The sequence below is a fragment of the Muscardinus avellanarius genome (genome assembly GCF_963383645.1).
Source record: "Muscardinus avellanarius genome assembly, chromosome: 7".
NCBI lineage: Eukaryota > Metazoa > Chordata > Mammalia > Rodentia > Gliridae > Muscardinus > Muscardinus avellanarius.
Window position 1 is genome coordinate 54410699 of NC_137793.1, and position 19279 is coordinate 54429977.

Consider the following 19279-nt stretch of genomic DNA (forward strand, 5'->3'; position numbering starts at 1 on the left):
ATGCAGCTGTCTATCCTTGCTGTTGTTTTAAGGTTACATATACCAGCATTGAGAGAATTTAACTATACATTGCCAAATTTCACCCAACCTCTCAAAGGTACTGTGGTAAGATGGGAATCCAGATAGTCTGTTTTAAACAGCTTCTACTTGCTTCTACTCTGCTCTCCTGCTTGCTATGCAGTTAAATGTTATCATTTCTACATGTTACACACATATAAATTATATAACAGAAAGTAAAATCTTAAACCAGTTTCCATTTTGGATTGAGAATAGGAATTTATATTGATGGATTCAACAAGTTTTCACTTTGATTTTGTCCAAAACTAAAGATCAATACAAAAGACACTTTCATGTTCATGCCAGTTTTTCCACTCATGAAACTTTTAAAAAGGTTTATTAATTTTTTTCTCAATGAATATTGCTATATACAATTCTGTCAGGGTGCCTCAATTTAGAGTGAACATACCCATAATCTAGATGCCATAATCACATGTCTACTAAGTGTTCCATCAGGGGATTTTAAGACTTTGAACAGGTTTCTGAGTTCTCAAATTTCCAAGGGCCTATTATTTACTTGAAATATGCCAACATGCCTAGCTTGCTATACATATTTCTATATTTTCTAAAGTCTCTCAAATTATTTGGGCTGTTTGAAAATATAACCATAATTATTTTTAAAAAATTACTCAGAAATGCTAAAACCTACAGATATAATTGGGAAATTTAAAAGAAAAGTACATTTCATCTCAACTTATCTTTATTGTCCTGTTTGTATGAAGTACCAGATTATACACAGCACTTTCCAACTTCAGTGTCAAGAGAATACCTTTTTTTTTTTTTTTTTTTTTGTGTGTGTGTGTGTGTGTGTGTGTGGTACTAGGGGTAGAACCCAGGGGCTTTCCACCTCTGGGCTATAATCTCAGTCCTACTTTTTATACTTTATTTGGAAACAGGATCTCACTAAGTTGCTGAGAGCCTCACTAAGTAGCTGAGGCTGGCTTCGAACCTGTGCAATCTTCTTGTCTCAGCCTCCCAAGCAAGAGGATTACAAGCATGTGCCACCACACCCAGATAAGAGAATACTTTGATAACTTAAAATTTTTTATCTGTAAGCAGAATAATATTAAACCATGCTTCTCAATTTATGTAGAAAATTACATTAAATATTAAATGATTGTATTATTCTATTACAGAATTAATCATGGAAGGACATAATAATTTAGAAGGCAGCAAGTTTTAACACTATCATTTATCAAATCAACTTGTGAAGTGCTTCTGCATGTAAATTATTGTCGTTATTAAGTAAATTTAATACAAGTAAACTTAACTTTCCTCTTAAAATACCATCAGAAGGACTGAGGTACCCATTCTCTGTCTTTTGGGAGTTGCTTTCAGCAATAGAGCATGTTCTTAATCCTTTCATGTGGAAGTTTGCTCTTCCAAAGAATAGAAACATTTCTCAAGCTTCTAGTCTCTCTTCAAGATGTTCCAGTCTCTTTGAATGCTTGCCTCTTAGAAATTGCAAAGCATTATTTTATCCTGTAAATTTTAAGGTATAATTTTTATAATAAAATGTCTCAATAAAATTTTTAAAGCTTCTAAGTGTGGTGTAACATGCTTGTAATCTCAGCATTCGAGAGGCTGAAACAGAATTACAGGTTTCCAGCCAGCCTCAGCTACTTGGTGAGGCCCTCTTCAAATGAATGGGACCCTGTTTCAAAATAAAGAATAAAAATGGGGCTGAGGTATAGCTAAGAGGTAGAACACCTCTGGAGTCAATCCACAGTACCACACAAAAAATTAAAGCTACATTTCTGAGACTATAAACATGTTTCCTTGAACTTATTAAATTCATAGATGGACTACTCTGTAAGAAACAAAAATTTGCCATAAGGTATATACCTATTATATACTCCTTCATTAAGGAAAACAAGTTTCATAATGAGAATTAGTTTTAAAAAATCTTTTAACTTGTAGAATAGGAAGAAAGCTAAGTGATGTGTTTAAAAAGTTGAGTAAACAACATATGTGATTACTCTGTAGGAAAACGATGCTTAATTAAAACAGAGTTATTCTATTTTCATATAAACTTGCTGCGTATAGGACATTTTTTCTTTTTAAAGTAACAATTTCTGAAGCAGTTTCTCTCTGTAGTTCATCATCTTAGGGAATCTCAACCTCATTGTTCTGCTTTAGTCTTACTCAAGTTGATATCTCTCATAGTAATTATAGTAGAATGTATATAGAGAGCAATATTTTACCATGGTTGGTGTCCCTGTCAGCTTTATAGCCCTGAGTTTTACTTTGGAAGGCAGTGGGGGCTTTGCTTCTTTTAAAAATAGTTGACACTCAGTCATGTAGTATTGAGATTACAGTATTTTCTTTAAAATATATATATATAATTTTAATGTAGTAGTCTAAGGAGTATAATTAAATTTTGGCTTTAAAATTCCAAGGACACAAGATATGATGCTTTTGATAAGCTTCCAATGAATAGGATATTGATAATGTCATGGCGTACAAAAGTATGGAACAAAAATCAAGAGTGAAAGAATTCCATGTCATGCTGTTCAAGCAGCATGGTAGTGCATTAATCCACATAAATGATATAATTAGGTTGTAATTAAGAAAAGATAAACTTGTATCAGTGTATGATTTATAGATTATATGGTGTGGTGTGTTCCTATGCATCAACATTTGTGTGTTCCTTTGCATACCATCTTTCTGGCCAAGCCATGGCACTCAATTAATCTATTCCTACTCTCCATTTTTCTCCTTTCCTGCTATGACCATCCATTGCTATGATGTGACTGTATCCTTACAGAACATGAGGTTCAGTGAGTGTAATTAAAAGAAGAACATTGAGCTGGGTGTGGTGGCACACGCTTGTAATCCCAGAATTTGGGAGGCTGAGACCAGAGGATCGTGGTTCACAGACAGCCTCAGCTACTTAGTGAGGCCTTCTGCAACTTAGTGAGAACCCTGTTTCAAAATAAAAGAATAAAAAATAGGACAGGAGGTGTAGCTCAGAGGTCAAATGCTCCTGGGTTTCATCCCCAAACCTGCAAATAGAAAGAAAGGAAGAAAGAAAGAAAGAAAGAAAGAAAGAAAGAAAGAAAGAAAGAAAGAAAGAAAGAAAATTTGTCTGACACACACTGTTTCTATAAGACTTAGATTTCAGTTTTGTAAACTAACTAATATTTCATACACAATATGTGTAGCAGAAGAGCCTTAAAGCTCTATCATCATGGTAATACAGGATAAAATGTATCTATTTTATTTCCTTCATTATCTATAAATTATCTGCACATCATAGCTGCATTTCTCTGCTTTTTATAGCAGTATGAAAATAGTATCATGACTCTTCTCAAGACTGCCCTCTCAAAGAAACAAATATATGGGACTCTAACTGATTTAGTCTTTTCATGACATTATTTGTGGATAATATTTAATGTGTGATGAGGCTTTACCACAAATTTCTGGGAGGCACACCTACCTTAATCAAACAGAAATGATGCTGTGTATGGGAAGACAGTAAAAAGGCAGAATACTGGGAAGCCAGAGCAGAAAGTGAGCTACTTTATGTCAGCCCATGTAGCTCTGGATCTGCCTACACAAGTGCAAAGTACAACAGCATTAATGGTCCAAAGCAAGAAGGCATAACATTGCCCTAAGAGTGGGAAGGAAAGGCTTCATGACAGATATAATACTTAGAAATAAGAGTAAATTTTTTCTTCCCAAACAGAAAGAAAAATTTTCTATCAACAAAAGGAACTATGAGAAGAAAAATAAACATATGAAAAAATAATTTAAGTTTTATATACATAAATTAATATATGACAGTGGAGACTTTCTCATAAATATAACTGGAGGAAAATAATGGGTCCAAGTATTATGCCATACCGTAGCATTAATCTACAAAAGATTGATTAATCTTTTGACTATTCAATATTATTGATAGCCACATTGATATCGATATTATTCAATAATCTTGATTATTAATATCTATAAAATGTTGAATAATTCTAGTAAGAAAATAAACATTGATTCCACCTATTCAGCCATATTTGAATAAAAGGACCTACCATGTTATATGTACTCCTTTAGGCCTTTGAAATATAAGATGTCATATTGTCTCTGCCTTTGAAAAATATAAGCCTTAGTAGCCACATCAATTGAATTGATCCTTTATTAATTGCTGATAAGGACAGTATTAATTGCTAATAAGAATAAGATCTCATACTTAGAACAATAAAATCCCTTTTTATTTTTCTAAGTTGTCAGCCAAAAGCTGCAGCCAAGAATGACTTTGATCAGCTAAAAGTTGGCTTTTTACCTCAGCTGAACACTGAATGTTAAAAACAAACACCTACATTAATAAAAAAAATATATAAACTATTGCAATAATTTTGACTACAGTTAAAAGATGAAAAAGCAAGCTATATTAATCCATTATTAATTACCAATAACACAAAATAGTTAAAGCCCCAAACCTCTATACTTTAAAAGATATTCTTGTGTCTTCCTTTTTTATTATAAAAATGTTTTCAACATATTAAGTAACTACTAGCAGACAGAAATAAGAAAAAATTAAAAAATCATTAGGACACAGGTGGATAATACATGCTTTAAACTTAAGAATAAAAATAAAACCAAAGACAAATCAGGCTTCTACCATGCAGCCCCCCCACCTTGCTAATAAAGTAACATATTTTGATCAGTGATGTCAAACCTTTATGTTCCTGGGAATATGAACAAATGAACAAAAAAGGCTAACATAAAAGTCTTACACAGCAGAGAGATAAGTGGTGGGCTTATACCTGCTTTTGGTGGGGAAAGAAAATTATTGCTAGACAGTATGGAAAAGAGGATATAATATTTTTATAAAAATATATGCGTTCAAAAACCTCAGTGTATTACTTTCTGGGCACTCAAATGTGTTGCCTCTGATGTGGTGTTTTGATTGTTTTGTCCCTTTTTCTACATTGTAATAATAAAGCTTTGCTTAAGCTGACAACAGTGTAGTTCTGGCTATTTTTTCTAAACTAGCTAAGAACAAGAATTCATGAAGATATCTTAAACTGTTGAAAAATTTAAAAAACTCCAGTGACAGAGCTGACAGCAGGAAGGAGAATGAAAGATCCCACATAGTGATATAAATATGAGTACTTACCCCCAATTACTACAAGCAGGAGTAATCTTGGCATTGGTGTGACATCTCTTCTTTATAGAATTATCCTGACCTATCTTCACCTTTGACTTCCAATAACATGTCAATCCTTAGCATCATGACAAAGACTGGCTTCCAAAGCCTTGTCTATATGGTAGTCTGCATAAAATGAGGAAGAAGGTTAAAGGTAGCAGTTTCTTCTTAACACATAATGATTTATTTTTGTTGTCGCTTGTTTTGTTTTTGGTGGTTTTTTAAAAACTTGGATTGAACATACAGGCATTTTTCATCCAAGCTACCTCTCCAGCTCTTTTTACTTTTTATTTCAAAATAGGGTCTTACTAAGTTGCTGAAGGACTTCTTAAGTGCTGAGGCTGGCCCCAAGTGTGTAATACTTCTGTCTTAGCCTGATAAGCACTGAAAGATGTGCACTTCACCATGTGTAGCTATTTATTATGTTTAATAACTCTTCCATTTCATAGTCTGAAAGTGAAATTGCCCTGAACTTGTCAGCAGGCTATAATTAAATTTAAGGAAAGCTGTAAAAAAGAGTTTCAATTGGGGATTCATAGTGTTATGGTTTGAACTGTTATGGTTTTGGGGGAACAGTTCCCAGGGACATCTGTTAGGCTCCCATAGACAATTCCCATAAAACCACAGGTCCTTGTCCTGGACTTAGGATAGATATACACTATCCTAAGTCTGGGCACTTGCTGAAGATTTAAATGAGTTTATTATTACAAAGATAAAAATACAGGTTGTGGCTGTTATGACACCATTAGCAAGATTAAAAGCTAGATCTTAGACTAAAGCACTACACCACAGAGTGACGTAGAGCAGTGACCTGAAACAAGTCACTGATGATTCCTGGACAAATAATATTCTTATAACCAGTCTTCTGACCCAATTACATCTCTGCAGCAGATCATTTGATATGTAGATAACCTTCTCTGTCTCCAGCCCAGACCCCCATGCCTTTGGTTACACTCCAAAATGTGTTATGTTTTTTATCTGGAGCCTGAGATTTCTCCACGTCCTTGAGGAAGTTTGCCTCTTTTAGAAATGTAAAAAGTCCCTATGCTTCTATTCTCCCACTTATCACCACTGGTGCCTGGAGATTTGCAGCTCTTTCCTTGAAGATCCTAGCTTCTTTTACTACCAAAGATGTATTTTGAAAATTGGAAATATTTTCCAATACTGGTACATTAATAAATTTTGAAGCCTCTTCCCAATACTTGTACATATAGGTCCAGCTAAAATTCAAGATTCTCTTTTGACAATATATAAATAAATAAGTAAATAAATAAATAAATAAAATGAAGGTATAGAAAAAATTCAGGAGATCCTAACAAAATTAGTAGATGAAAGAATATATATCTTACAGATTTTTTACTGAAATATTGTGTATAGTGTTTATTAAAATAAAGATTATACAAAACATACATTAAAGAAAAACAATAGGGATTCTGGGGAATATGGTGACTGAAAGTAGCAGCACATACAAGTCCTGCTGACACTCAGTTTCCATTGCCTCAGAAACAGTGCTCTACAAAGCCAGATAATACTACCAGTAGCATAATAAAAACAATAAACACAAGAGACAGAAAAAATAATGAGCAAACCAAAAAGAGAAAAAAAAAGCCTGCCTGCCACATGATGGCACGTGCAAGCACCAGTGCAGTCTCCCTGTACAGCAACACAGTCCAGATACAAAACAGAAAACAAGAATTTAAAGTAGGCAGCTACAGATTCATGGGTTGTAAGTCATCCCATGCAAAGACCTTCTACAGATTCCAGGAGCTAACCATGCCCTCCAGGGCCCCAGAGTGGAGCTCAACAGCAGAATGATGGCAGTGTCATCTTGCCAGTGGCAGCTGAGCTGACCATGCCCCCCAGTGTGCACCAAAATCATAAGTGAAGCTGTTTCCCGAAGGAGAACTTCCACCATTGTGCCACTAGGAACTTGCTTAGCTGTGATAACTCCCTGGGTCTGAGATTTTGTGGCTCAACCCAATGAAGGAGTAGTGGTGGCAAAGATTACCACACCCTCCAGAGATTCAGAGCTATGCTCAATAACACTGTAAGTGAGGTCGTGGTTCCTGCAAAAAAACACCCAGGCGGGCACCCCTAGGGACTCATGCAACCCTGATAAACACCCCAGGTCTGAGGCTTCCCGAGACAGCCTGGAGAAAGTGGAAGAGGGGACTGCTGTTGGATATAACAGAAGCTCTGACAGACTCAGGCTTTGATCAGTGGAAAGTGTTGGGGGGAGTCTAGTCTGACCCAACTAATAGAATCTCTGAAAACACCACAGACCTTCCAATTATAGTGAATGGAGAGAAGTCAGAACAGACAACCCTAGCTGTGGAGAATAGACTCCTATATTGAGTTTGGTCTCAGAGGCATACAATACCAATGGTGATAGGGAGAGACTGAGACTCCAAACTGGTGGAAAGTGTGGAGGGTGTTAGGCACTTAATACCTAATGCAGCCCCAATGGTATTGGCCATCTGCATAGACTGAAAATATTTCAGAGAACCAAACTCACAGCAGGAAGTTTTCCTGGTGAGACTCCATATCTGCACAGGGAGAGACCGCAGCAGACCTATCTGCTGAATAGTAATTTATTTGTAGAGTTGCAGTAATTCATTATTGAGGTTGTTTTGGTGTTTTGTTCTATTTTTGTGTGTGTGAGTGTATACCTGGTTGGTATTATTTTATTTTATTTTATTGCAGGTCTGGGGCTGGAACCCAGAAGCATTTGACCTCTGAGCTACACCCCCTGTCCAATTTTTTATTCTTTATTTTGAAACAGGGTCTCACTAAGTTGCGGAGGGCCTCACTAAGTAGCTGAGGCTGTTCGGAAACCATGATCCTCAGGTCTCAGCCGCCCGAATGCTGGGATTACAAGCACGCACCATCACACCTGGCTACATGGTTGGTTTTTTGTTTGTTTGTTTTTTGTTTTTTTTTTTTAGTTTTTTGTTTTTAACCTATTCTCAAACCCTCTCCCAAGCTTCTTCTTCTGTACCTACCAACTCTCTTCTCACTATCCCTTTCCTATCTTTTTTCTCCATTTTATCTCTCTCTTGTCTTGTCTCAAATCTACTTAATATCATTATACCACAAACTCTACATTGGTTATTAGAATATTGCTTCATTCTTACTATCTCTAATCTCTAGTATAAACTACTTTATGAAACTCATACTCTCATTCTATTCAACCCTATCTGATATTTTACCCTATTCTTTCATTTATTCCTGCATTTCCCTCCTTTCTCAACCTTTACAAATTTAATACAATACAAACTGTCCATGGATATAGCAGCTGACAGAGACTGAGAGAAATACCAAAGCAACAGAGACAAACTTCTGAAATCATGAAAAAGAGGAACAACATGGGAACAATGAGCTCCCATACAGAACCTGATAACACAGAATTGCAGAGATCTCCAGAAGATCAAATAAAAAATGTAACTAGAGATAAAACAGGAATTCCAAAAAGAATTTAGAGAGAGTCTGAAAGAAATAAAGGATGCAATCATTGAAATAAGAAGTCTATTCAAACTATAAACAATTACTTAGACCTCATGGAGAGTAGAATCTCACTCCTAGAAAATGATCACTCCAAAAATGAACACATAGTTTATAACATAGAAGAAAAAAAACAATTTGACAGCAGAAATTAGACATTGAAGAAATATGGGCATATCTTAAAAGAGCTAACCAAAGAATAATTGGCATAGTGGTGGGAAAAAAAAGTGAAACCAAGGAGCTAAACAATCTTTTCAAGAAAGTAATAACAAAAAATTTTCCAAACATAAAGCACGAGATTGACACACATGTACAGGAAACTTATAGAACTCCCTCTAGAAAATATAAGAGAAAAAGCTCCCCACATCACATAATAGTCAAATTGATAAATGTAGAAGCCAAAAAAAATCTTTTTTTTGTGGTACTGGGGTTGTAACCCAGGTGCTTTCTACTTCTGGGCTACAATCTCACACCTATTTTTCTATTTTATTAGAAAAAGGGTCTCACTAAGTTGCTGAGAGCCTCACTAAATAGCTGAGGCTGGCTTCGAACCTGTGTGATCCTCCTGTCTCAGCCTCCCCAGTGCTGGGATTACAAGCGTCCACCACCATGCCCAGTGAAAAGGAAGAGAATCTTAAAGGCAACAAAAACAAAAGAAAAAGTGACATTCAGAGCAAAACCAATTAGAATCACTTCAGATTTCCCAAACCAAGTCATAAAAGCCAGAAGGGCCTGGAATAACATACTCCTAACTATGAAAGAAAATAACTTGTAGCCCAAATTTTTCTATCCAGCAAAACTATCTCTCAAGTTAGATGGGGAAATAAACATTTTCCATGACAAACAGAAGCTGAAGGAATTTATGTCTTCAAGACCAGCACTTGAGAAAATACTCAAAGAGATTAACTACAAAGAAGAAACAAGTAATAATACATGCCAGAACCAGCGAAACAAGAATTTCCATTGAGCAGACAACTAAGAAGAAAGAACAAAGAGTATTTCAAACAGAAGTAAAATCTCACCATGTTAGGAATTAAAAATCATCTCTCAATAATAATCACACTGAATGTTAATGGCCTCAACTCCCCAATAAAAAGATCTAAAGTGGCAAAATGAATTAAATACTATAATCCATCTATATGCTGCTTGCAAGAAACACACCTTACAAGTAAAGATAGAAACAAACTTAAGGTAAAGGGCTGGAGCAAGGTAAGCAATGCCAATGGAACTCAAAGACAGGAAGGAGTTGTAACTATGATATCAGATAAGTTAGACTTCAAGCCCAGGTTATTAGAAGAGACAAAGAAGGTCATTTTATTTTACTGGCAAAAAGAACAATCTAGCATGAGGAAATATGATAATCAACATTTATGCCCCAAATTCAGGTGCAGCTACATTCATAAAACAAACTCTTTGAGACATTAAGTCATATATAAATCCCAATACAATAATACTGGGAGACTTCAACACACTTCCCACACCACTAGATTAAATCAAGAAGACATATAAAATTTAAACCAGCCAATAGAAATCAGAGATCAAAACACCAATAAATAGCTTACCATCAAAGAAAAGCCCAGGACCTAATGGCTTCCCAAGTAAATTTTATAAAACCTTTATAGAAGAGCTAATCTCAATACTCCTCAATCTGTTTTGTAAAATAGAGAGAAATGGGACTCCAAATACATTCTATAAGGCCAACATAACATTTGTACCAAAACCAAAGAAAGACAGTTCAAGGAAGGAAAACTACAGGCCTGTATCTTCGATAAAACTGCTAAACAAAATACTAGCAATATCATTCAAAATGATATCAAGAAAATAATACACCATGACCAGGTAGGCTTCTTCCCAGGGATGCAAGGATGGTTCAACATACAAAAACTAATTCATGTAATTAATTTTGTAAATAGAATCAAAAACAAAAATCACGTGATCATTTCAATAGGTGCTGAAAAAGCATTTGATAAAATACAACATCCATTTATGATAAAAGCACTGCAGAGAATTGGAAAATAAGGAACATACCTCGACATCATAAAGACAATCTACAATAAGCCCACAGTTAACATCATTTTAAATGGGGAAAAACTTTGAGAATTCCCCCTAAAAACAAGAACAAGACTAGTATCTCCATTATCACCACTTCTCTTCAATATAGTACTTGAGACTCTATCCAGAGCAATAAGGTAAGAAAAGGATATCAAAGGAGTACAAATAGAAAAAGAAGAACTCAAATTTTTACTGTTTGCAGATAACACGATACTCTATATAGAAGACTCAACATACTCAACAAAAAGATGTATAGAACTGATCAACAAATTCAGCAAAGTGTCTGGATACAAATCAGTCTTAAAATACTCAGAAGCTTTTTCAGTACACAAACCATAAATCCACTGAAAAGAAAATTCAGAAAATACTTCCACTTATGATTTCCCCCCCAAAAAAATACTTACAAATAAACAAAGAGGTAAAAGACCTCTATAAAAATGATAAAAACATTGAATAAAGAAATTAAAGAAGAATGTGAAGATGGAAAGATCTTCCATGTTCATGGATATGCAGAATAAATATCAACAAAATTGCCATACTTCCAGAAGTGATCTACATATTCAATGTAACCCATGAAATTACCAAGTCCATTCCTCACAGACATAGAAAAATCAGTTCTTAAATTCATTTGGAACAAAATTCTCAGAATAGCCAAAGTAGTTCTCAGCAACAAAAACCATGCAGGAAGAATCACAATACCTGACTTTATACTGTACCACAAAGCTATTGTAATAAATACAGCATGGTACTGGCACCAAAACAGATATCTAGAACAATGGAGCATAAGAGAAGACTCGGAAACAAATGTACACACTTACCGCTAATTGATATTTGGCAAAGGGGCCAAAAACATACACTGGAAGAAAGATAGTCCATTCAACAAATGGTGTTGGCAAAACTGGTTAACCATGTGCAGAAAATGGAATTAAATCCCACTTTCTCTCCCTGCACAAGAGTCAATTCAAGACGGATCAAAGACTTGGAAATTAGAGACATTAAGGCTCTTTGAATAGGGCATAGGTACAACACTGCAACACATAAGCACATATAAAACTTTCTCAATAAGACCCCAAAGGCACAAGAAACTAAAAGGAAAATCAGTATGTGGGATTGCATGAAACTGAAGAGCTTCTGTTCAGAAAAGGAAACTGTCAAGAACCTCAACCAAAAGCCAACAGTATGGAAGATTTTTGCCACCTACACCACAGATAGAGGACTAATATCTAGAATATACAGAGAACTCAAGAAACTCAACACAAAAAAACAAATATTCCAATCAAAAGATGGGCAAGTGAACTAAATAGATACTTCATGAAAGAAGAAATTCAAATGGCCAATAAATACATGAAAAAATATCCAACATCATTGGCAATTAGAGGGATTCAAATAAAAACTACCCTGAGATTTAAACTAATTTCAACTAGATGGCAATCATTCAAAACACAAACAGCAACAAATGATGGCAAGGATGTGGAGAAGTGGGACCTCTAAAACATTGCTGCTGGAATTGTACATTAGTGCAACCACTTTGGAAAACAGTATGGAGAATCCTCAGAAGAATGGGAACAAATTTACCATTCGATCCAGCAAAACCACTTCTGGATATCTACCCAAAAGAAAGCAAACCAAACTACCAAACTAATGCATGCTTATCTGTGTTCATAGCTGCACAATTCACCATTGTCAAACTATGGAACCAGCCAAGATGTCCATCAAAAGATGAATGGATTACAAAACTGTGGAATATGTACACAATAGAATTTTACTCCACCATAAAAAACCAATTACATAATTTTCAGAAAAATGGATGGAACTGGAGGACATTATCCTAAGCAAGATTAGTCACTAAAAAAAAAAAAATCAAATTTTTTTCCTAATATGTGAAAGCTAAGGAGAAATGGGTCATAGGAGTAACTCTAGGTGAAAAAGGATATCCTATAGAGGAGCAAATAAGGCAACCTATCTGAGGGGATGAGAGGGGGGAAGAAGGAAACTCTCTAAAGCAAATGATGTACTTAAACAAACATATAGATGTCAACCACTAAGCCAAGCATGGGAAGGAAGGATAGGGAGGGAATGGAGAAGGGATTGAGTAGGGGCTAACTATGTGATGTGTGCATGTATGTCTATACAAGTTTTTGTTTTAATCCCATTATTGTGTATGAATACAATGCACCAATAAAAAGTATTAAAAGAAAAAAATAAATTTTAGACAGATTAAGTTCAAAATTCTGAGCAATCTTGAACAAAAATATTAAGAAATCAATTGGACATATTATTTTAAAACATATTTAACTCATACATATGAGATTCAAAACATATAAAGTTTAAGAATATTTATTCTGCTTTAAGAATATATAATTTAAGATATATATATTGAAGACAAGAGAAAAAATTTAAGAATTAATTCCAAGTTATGAAGTTAATGAAGAAATTAATATTTAAAATCAAAACTGATTGTAATTTTCATGTCATGTATAAGATTATAATTTTTACTATTCTTTATAAGAAGTAACAAAATTAATACCAGTAGAAAAATAAACCTGCATTATACTTCTGCCTTTTCATTTCAGAAATGTGTGGTGGTACATATCTGTTATTTCAGTACTTCAGAGCCTGAGACAGTTGGATTACAGATTCAAAGAGAGTTTTAGTAATTTAGCAAGACTCTCAGCAATGTACTGAAACTGTTTATAGAGAAAAATTAAAATAGGGCTGGAGGTATAACTTTGAGGTAAACACCCCAATTTCAGCACCACAAAAAAAAAATTTTCCTTTTTCCCTCAACTCCCCTCAGTTAGGTCACCTTATTTGTTCATCTCTAGTTTGTATGTTTACAATGCACCGATAAAAATTTTTAAAAAAGAAAAAGGATTTGTCTTTTTTTTGGGGGGGGGGGGGTACTGGGGTCCCTGGAAGCCCTTCTACCCCTCTGGGCTACACTCCCAGACCTATTTTTTTTTTAACTTTATGTGGAAACAGGGTCTCTTAAGCCAGTGAGACTGGCTCCGAACCAGCGTTATCCTCCTGTCTCCACCTCCCAAGCGCAGGGATTACAAACGTGCACCACCACGCCCGGCAGGATTTGTCATTTTATTTAATAGTTTTAATAGTTGAGATAAGATAAAAATATTATTTATTTCAACTACTTAAATTTAGAATGATTAATTTTGAGATACTATAAAATGTGTAAAAAAGACTGCTAAATATAAATTATTTCACTTTTATATAAACAAGATATTTGTAAATAACAAATAAGGGTTATTCTGGAAAATATCAGGCTCTCATTTTTAACTTGTACCCATCAAATACATGTAAATACTCAGTAGAAATAAACTGCAAAAATATTTATAAAATGAAGAAAAGTAAAAAAGAATATGAGAAAAATATTCTCATATTGATATAAAAAATAAAAAGAAAATATTTCAGTATGTGTGTGCTGCAGGGAGTGCAGAGTTAGTTATATGTGCTTCTGGTCCCAGAATAAAAGGACTGTAATTGAAGTCGGTGTTGTTATTGTTGTTGTTGTTGTTGTTGTTGTTGTTGTTGTTGTGTGTGTTTCTTTTGTGGTACCAGGGATGGAAACCAGGGGCATTCTACATCTGAGCTACACCCCCACTCCTATCTTTTAGTCTTTTATTTTTTAAACAGTTCTCACTGAGTTGCAAAAGGTCATGCTATGTACCTGAGGATATCCCTAACCACAATCCTCAGATCTCCACCTCCAGAATGCTGGGATGACAAGCATGTGCTACCATGTCTGTCCTTGAACTGTTTTAAATCTGTGAACATGCAAATAGAACTGAGGTTTGAGATTAAAATTTGCCAATTAAATAGAAAAGAGAGAGGAGAGAGAGGGGGGAGAGAGAGATTTTGATTGAATTTTGAATGTGTGGGAGGAAAGAACTTAAGAAGGAAGCATACTGAAAAATATAACAACCTGAAGTTTATGATGAAATGTTTAACACTACATAGAGAAAAAAATGAATTAGCATTTTAGAACAGAAATGTTCAATACTTTATTTGAGGCTGACTCATTTGCTGCTATATTAAATCCCTTTTGTAAGCCCTTCTGCCAACTCAGTAATGCCAGCTACACATCTTATTTTTGTTTGTGTGTGAAGGGATTATTACTAGACTATCATGATTAGGAGGATAAATTTCTTGGCACAGACTAGAAAAAGAAAACATGGGTAATTTTCTATGATTTTATTGTAAATGTGAGGTTAAAAAGTTGATAAAAAATATCTCTAATTTTTCCGAAGTTTTAGAGATGATAACAAATTTCGCACATGAGCCAACAAGGGAAGATTAATGAACACTGTATTTTATTTCTGTAATTCACAGTGGCCTCTGCTGACACTAGGATTTAAAAAGGAAGAAAATATTATAATTGAGGTGGGAAGATATAGGCAAAAAGTTAAAAAAAATTCAAAGAAAAGCATAAAATCCATGGAAGCAGAGTTAGTACATGATGAGCAGAAGCTGAATTACTGGTAACTGTCAAGTATATAAGAGATAAACATGTGGATTGCATCAGCTTTTAGGAAATTTTGTCTGACAGTATAACAATCACTTGGAGACCAAAAAGACTGAAGACTGACTGCTTTATTTATGTGCCATTAAACTACCTACCTCTCTTTTGAAAATGTACTTTTTAGAGTCTGCAGGTGAATTTATAGTTCTTAATTTCTTTTTTAATTCCTTATCATGTTCCACAATTATTTTTTATGATGTAATTCTTGACAAACTCTCAATGCTATATTCATCTCTTCCCACATATCAAATCAAATATGATACTGAATACTATGAACTTTGGCTACTTTTTCATTTTTCTGTAGCCACATTCTCTGTTTTAAGTTCATGGATTTTTCTGTACTTTATTTCTTGACTGTTTTACTGAGTTAACATTTTAATGCTCATCCTCAGTTTTTTATATATCTGAGTTATTTTATCAAATGTCACAACTCTCATTAGCTCCCCATTTGACTGTATGTAAAACGTCTTTTCTCTCTTCCTCTATTACTTTGGTCTCCTGTTTCTTTCACACTAAATAATACAGTATGCCAACAGAGTTATGACATATTTATATTTTGCCACTTAACACTTAATCTTCAATGAAGCCCAAACATTGTCCATAATTGTCCTGATATAAATAAAGCTAATCATTATATTGATTAATTGATTATTAAATACATTAAGCTTCAAAAAAACCTAAGAAAGAAGGCACTCATAGTGAACATTTTTAATAAAGTAAACCATGGGTTTTAACATTTTGTAAGTTAAGTTCATAAGCTAGTGAGTGGCAGAGTTGTAACTCAAACACAGTTGGGTCTGATGTCAGATTGCAGATACTAATCAATAATCAGATAAATCATGCATTTTAGATAAAATCATCAGCCTTCTCTGGTAACTAAGCACAGTAAAGACATTTATCAGATGCTCACAGTTTGGGCCTCCTCTGCATATCAGAGTTAGTTCTTTAGGCCAAGTCATTATGCCAATCTGGTTAGAAAGCTTTTGAAATGTGGAGGGCCAATATGAACTCACTGGAGTGACTGTGATGATAGCACCCTTACTCCTCATGAGAACTGAGCCCTGTATGATTACTTTACTAACCTGGAAAGTCTGGGTCTACAGGCAGTTCTGACAGATTTACTTGTCATAATAATGGGTCACCTTTTCACAGAAACACAGTTTAAAAGGAAAGAAAAGTATTTTTCCATTAAACCTCCAAAAAATAAATTTTAAGAATATATATGGAGCTAGGCATTGTGGCACATGCTTGTAATCCCAGTGCTTGGAAGGCTAAGACAGGAGGATCATACAGGTTCAAAGCCAGCTTCAGCTACTCAGTGAGCCCCTCAGCAGCTTAGTGAAACCCTGTTTCCAAATAAAGTATAAACTAGGTCTGGGAATATAGCCTGGAAATAGAAAAGTCTTTGAGTTCCACCCCCAGTACCAAAAAATAAAAAAAGAATATATACAGACACAGTCAAGATGCTGGTGGTGTCTGGCCAGTTCAAAGCCCCCTCTTACAGGTCTCTGGGCTGCTCAAAAGGTGCTCTACTGGACAGCACTTGCACCTCTGCAGGTGACAGTTCATGATGCTATAAATCAAGGTATGGTCTAGAAACTAGAAAGAGATGTGAAGGTATTTCTGCTTTGGGAAGAGATTGTCCAGTATGATGGGGTATACAAGGTTAGCCTAGGCCTGTGAAATAAATATGAAGACAAGAGGATCACAGATGTTTCCATATCCAAGATGGGCTTTGCTGGAAATGCTATAGGTGCAACTATGGCCTGGTTGCGGCCCATTTGTGATTTATTACCTTCAGTTTCTCCAAACAAGCTATTGACTAGGTTATAAACTCAGTTGCCAAGACTTATTATGTGTCTTGGAGCCTCCAGCCAGTGCCTATCATCTTCAGAGTGCCCAATGGTGCCTCAGCAGTTGTAGCTGCCCAACACTCACAGTGCTTTGCTGCTTGGTATGGGTACTGCCCAGGCTTAAAGGTGGTTAGCCCCTGGAATTCAGAGGATGTAAAAGGACTTATTAAATCTGCCATTTGGAATAACAATCTAGTGGTGATGGTAGAGAATGAATTGATATGTGGAGTTATCTTTGAACTTCCTTAAGAAGTTCAGTCAAAAGATTTTCTGGTTCCTATTGGAAAAGCCAAAATAGAAAGGCAAGGAACACACATAAATGTAGTTTCCCATTGGAGACCTGTGGGCCACTGCTTAGAAGCTGCAACTGTGCTATCTAAAGAGTGAATTGAGTACAAGGTGATAAATTTGCATACTATCAGACCAATGGACTTTGAAACCATTAAAGACAGTATCATGAAGACAAATCATCTCATAATGGAAGGAGCCTAGCCTCAATTTGGAGTAGGAGCTGAAATTTTTTCCAGGATCATGGAAGGTCCTGCATTCAATTTCCTGGATGTTCCTGCTGTTTGCATCACTGGTGCTGATGTTCCCATGACTTATGTAAAGATTCTAAGAGAAAACTCTGTACCTCAGGTCAAAGATATCATATTTGCAATAAAAACATTAAATATCTACTTTGGACTTTAATATTAAGTCCCTGAAATTTTCTTAAAATACTTGCTGGGTCTTCACCTAAATTGTACTGAAAAAACCTTACTATTATTAAAGAACAGATGGTTTTGCGCTAGTGAGATGTATAAATGTTTCTGTGAGTGGAAAACTCCACTTTCCTGCCCTGGACTCCATGTTTTGTCTGTTATGGTTGCCCTGTTCTTTGAAATAAATTAATGTAAAATTTTACTACTTTTACTAAAAGGACAAGATTTGAATATGGCAGAGAACTAATCGAAGATAAAGCCCCTCCTCCAAAAAAGCTATGTATGTATAAAAATAAAATGTAAAATCAACAGTAAAAGAATATATACAATATTATTTCAGGCTGCAGTAAATTATATAACCACAAAATCTGAAAGTCCACGTAAATACTATAATAGGTTGGGTAGATACAGAGGCACATTCTCTTTCTTCCTGTCAAAGGCTGAATGAATTTTCATATATACCTTCAACACAACTTCTGTGTATACTGTAATAAGGTTCTTTATATAATACAATGGTTTCATCAGAAAATTTTATTAATTTTATTTCAATGTAAGCAAAAGACATGCTTTCCTTTATTATTTTTTATTGATATGTTGTAGTCATACATCTTAATGGAGTACAAGATGGTAGAGACAGGCTTTTGTCTCACTGAGGATATTTGCAAAAAGATAAGTTATGGATCCACATTTTCTGTGGCCCTCTTATCTATTTATAGAGATACATGGACTTTTCAGAATTGTTTGCTTTATTAGTAAAGCTGAAAACAATTTTTTTTCACTCTTTACAACAAAAAAGTTGTAGCTAAAACTGAATGATTTATAAGCCACATTTGAGCCCATAGATAAACTTGTAGACTTCCTACTTTCAAAAGAACTCTAATTTTTATATTCCAAGTAGTAAGTATTGTGATCAAGAGAGAATCTCATGGTCTCATAGTGATCCATCATAGAGAGTCTCACGGTGCCAAGCTCTGTGTTTGAATATCTCCAGAGAGAAATTTTCAAAAGAAAACCTACTATCTATCAAGAATTATTTTTTCCTACATTTTCAGTGAATTGGAAGTTTTCATGATTGGTTATATAATTATCATGCTAAATGTTAAACTAAAGTGGTTTCCATCCCAAATAGCAGTTTTTTTCTCCTGCATTAAGCAATGACTAGATAGTATTTTCTAATCATTTATGTTCATTTCAGCTGTCATCATGAGAAAGAGAGCTCATAGATATACTCGGCAGTTATTGCAGTTAGAGTGTGATGAATTAAAAAAAAATTATTTCACCACAGAAACACCTGATTTTAAAAAGTATGACATTGGAGGTGTACGAGGTAGGCCTGGGACTTCTGTTCCCTCATCTATAAGTGATTTGACATCATTTATGAACCATTTGTCTTGGCTTTGTTGCTGTTGTTGAGATGACTCATGGGAAC

The 19279-nt window shown here is 34.9% G+C and overlaps 1 pseudogene across 1 annotated transcript; it reads left to right on the forward strand.

The window, feature by feature from the left end:
* Window positions 1-16756: 16756 nt before the first annotated feature.
* Window positions 16757-17839, forward strand: LOC308265075 (pyruvate dehydrogenase E1 component subunit beta, mitochondrial-like; annotated as a pseudogene). Its single transcript has one exon. The product of its transcript is annotated as a pyruvate dehydrogenase E1 component subunit beta, mitochondrial-like (transcript).
* The last annotated feature ends 1440 nt before the right edge of the window (window positions 17840-19279 follow it).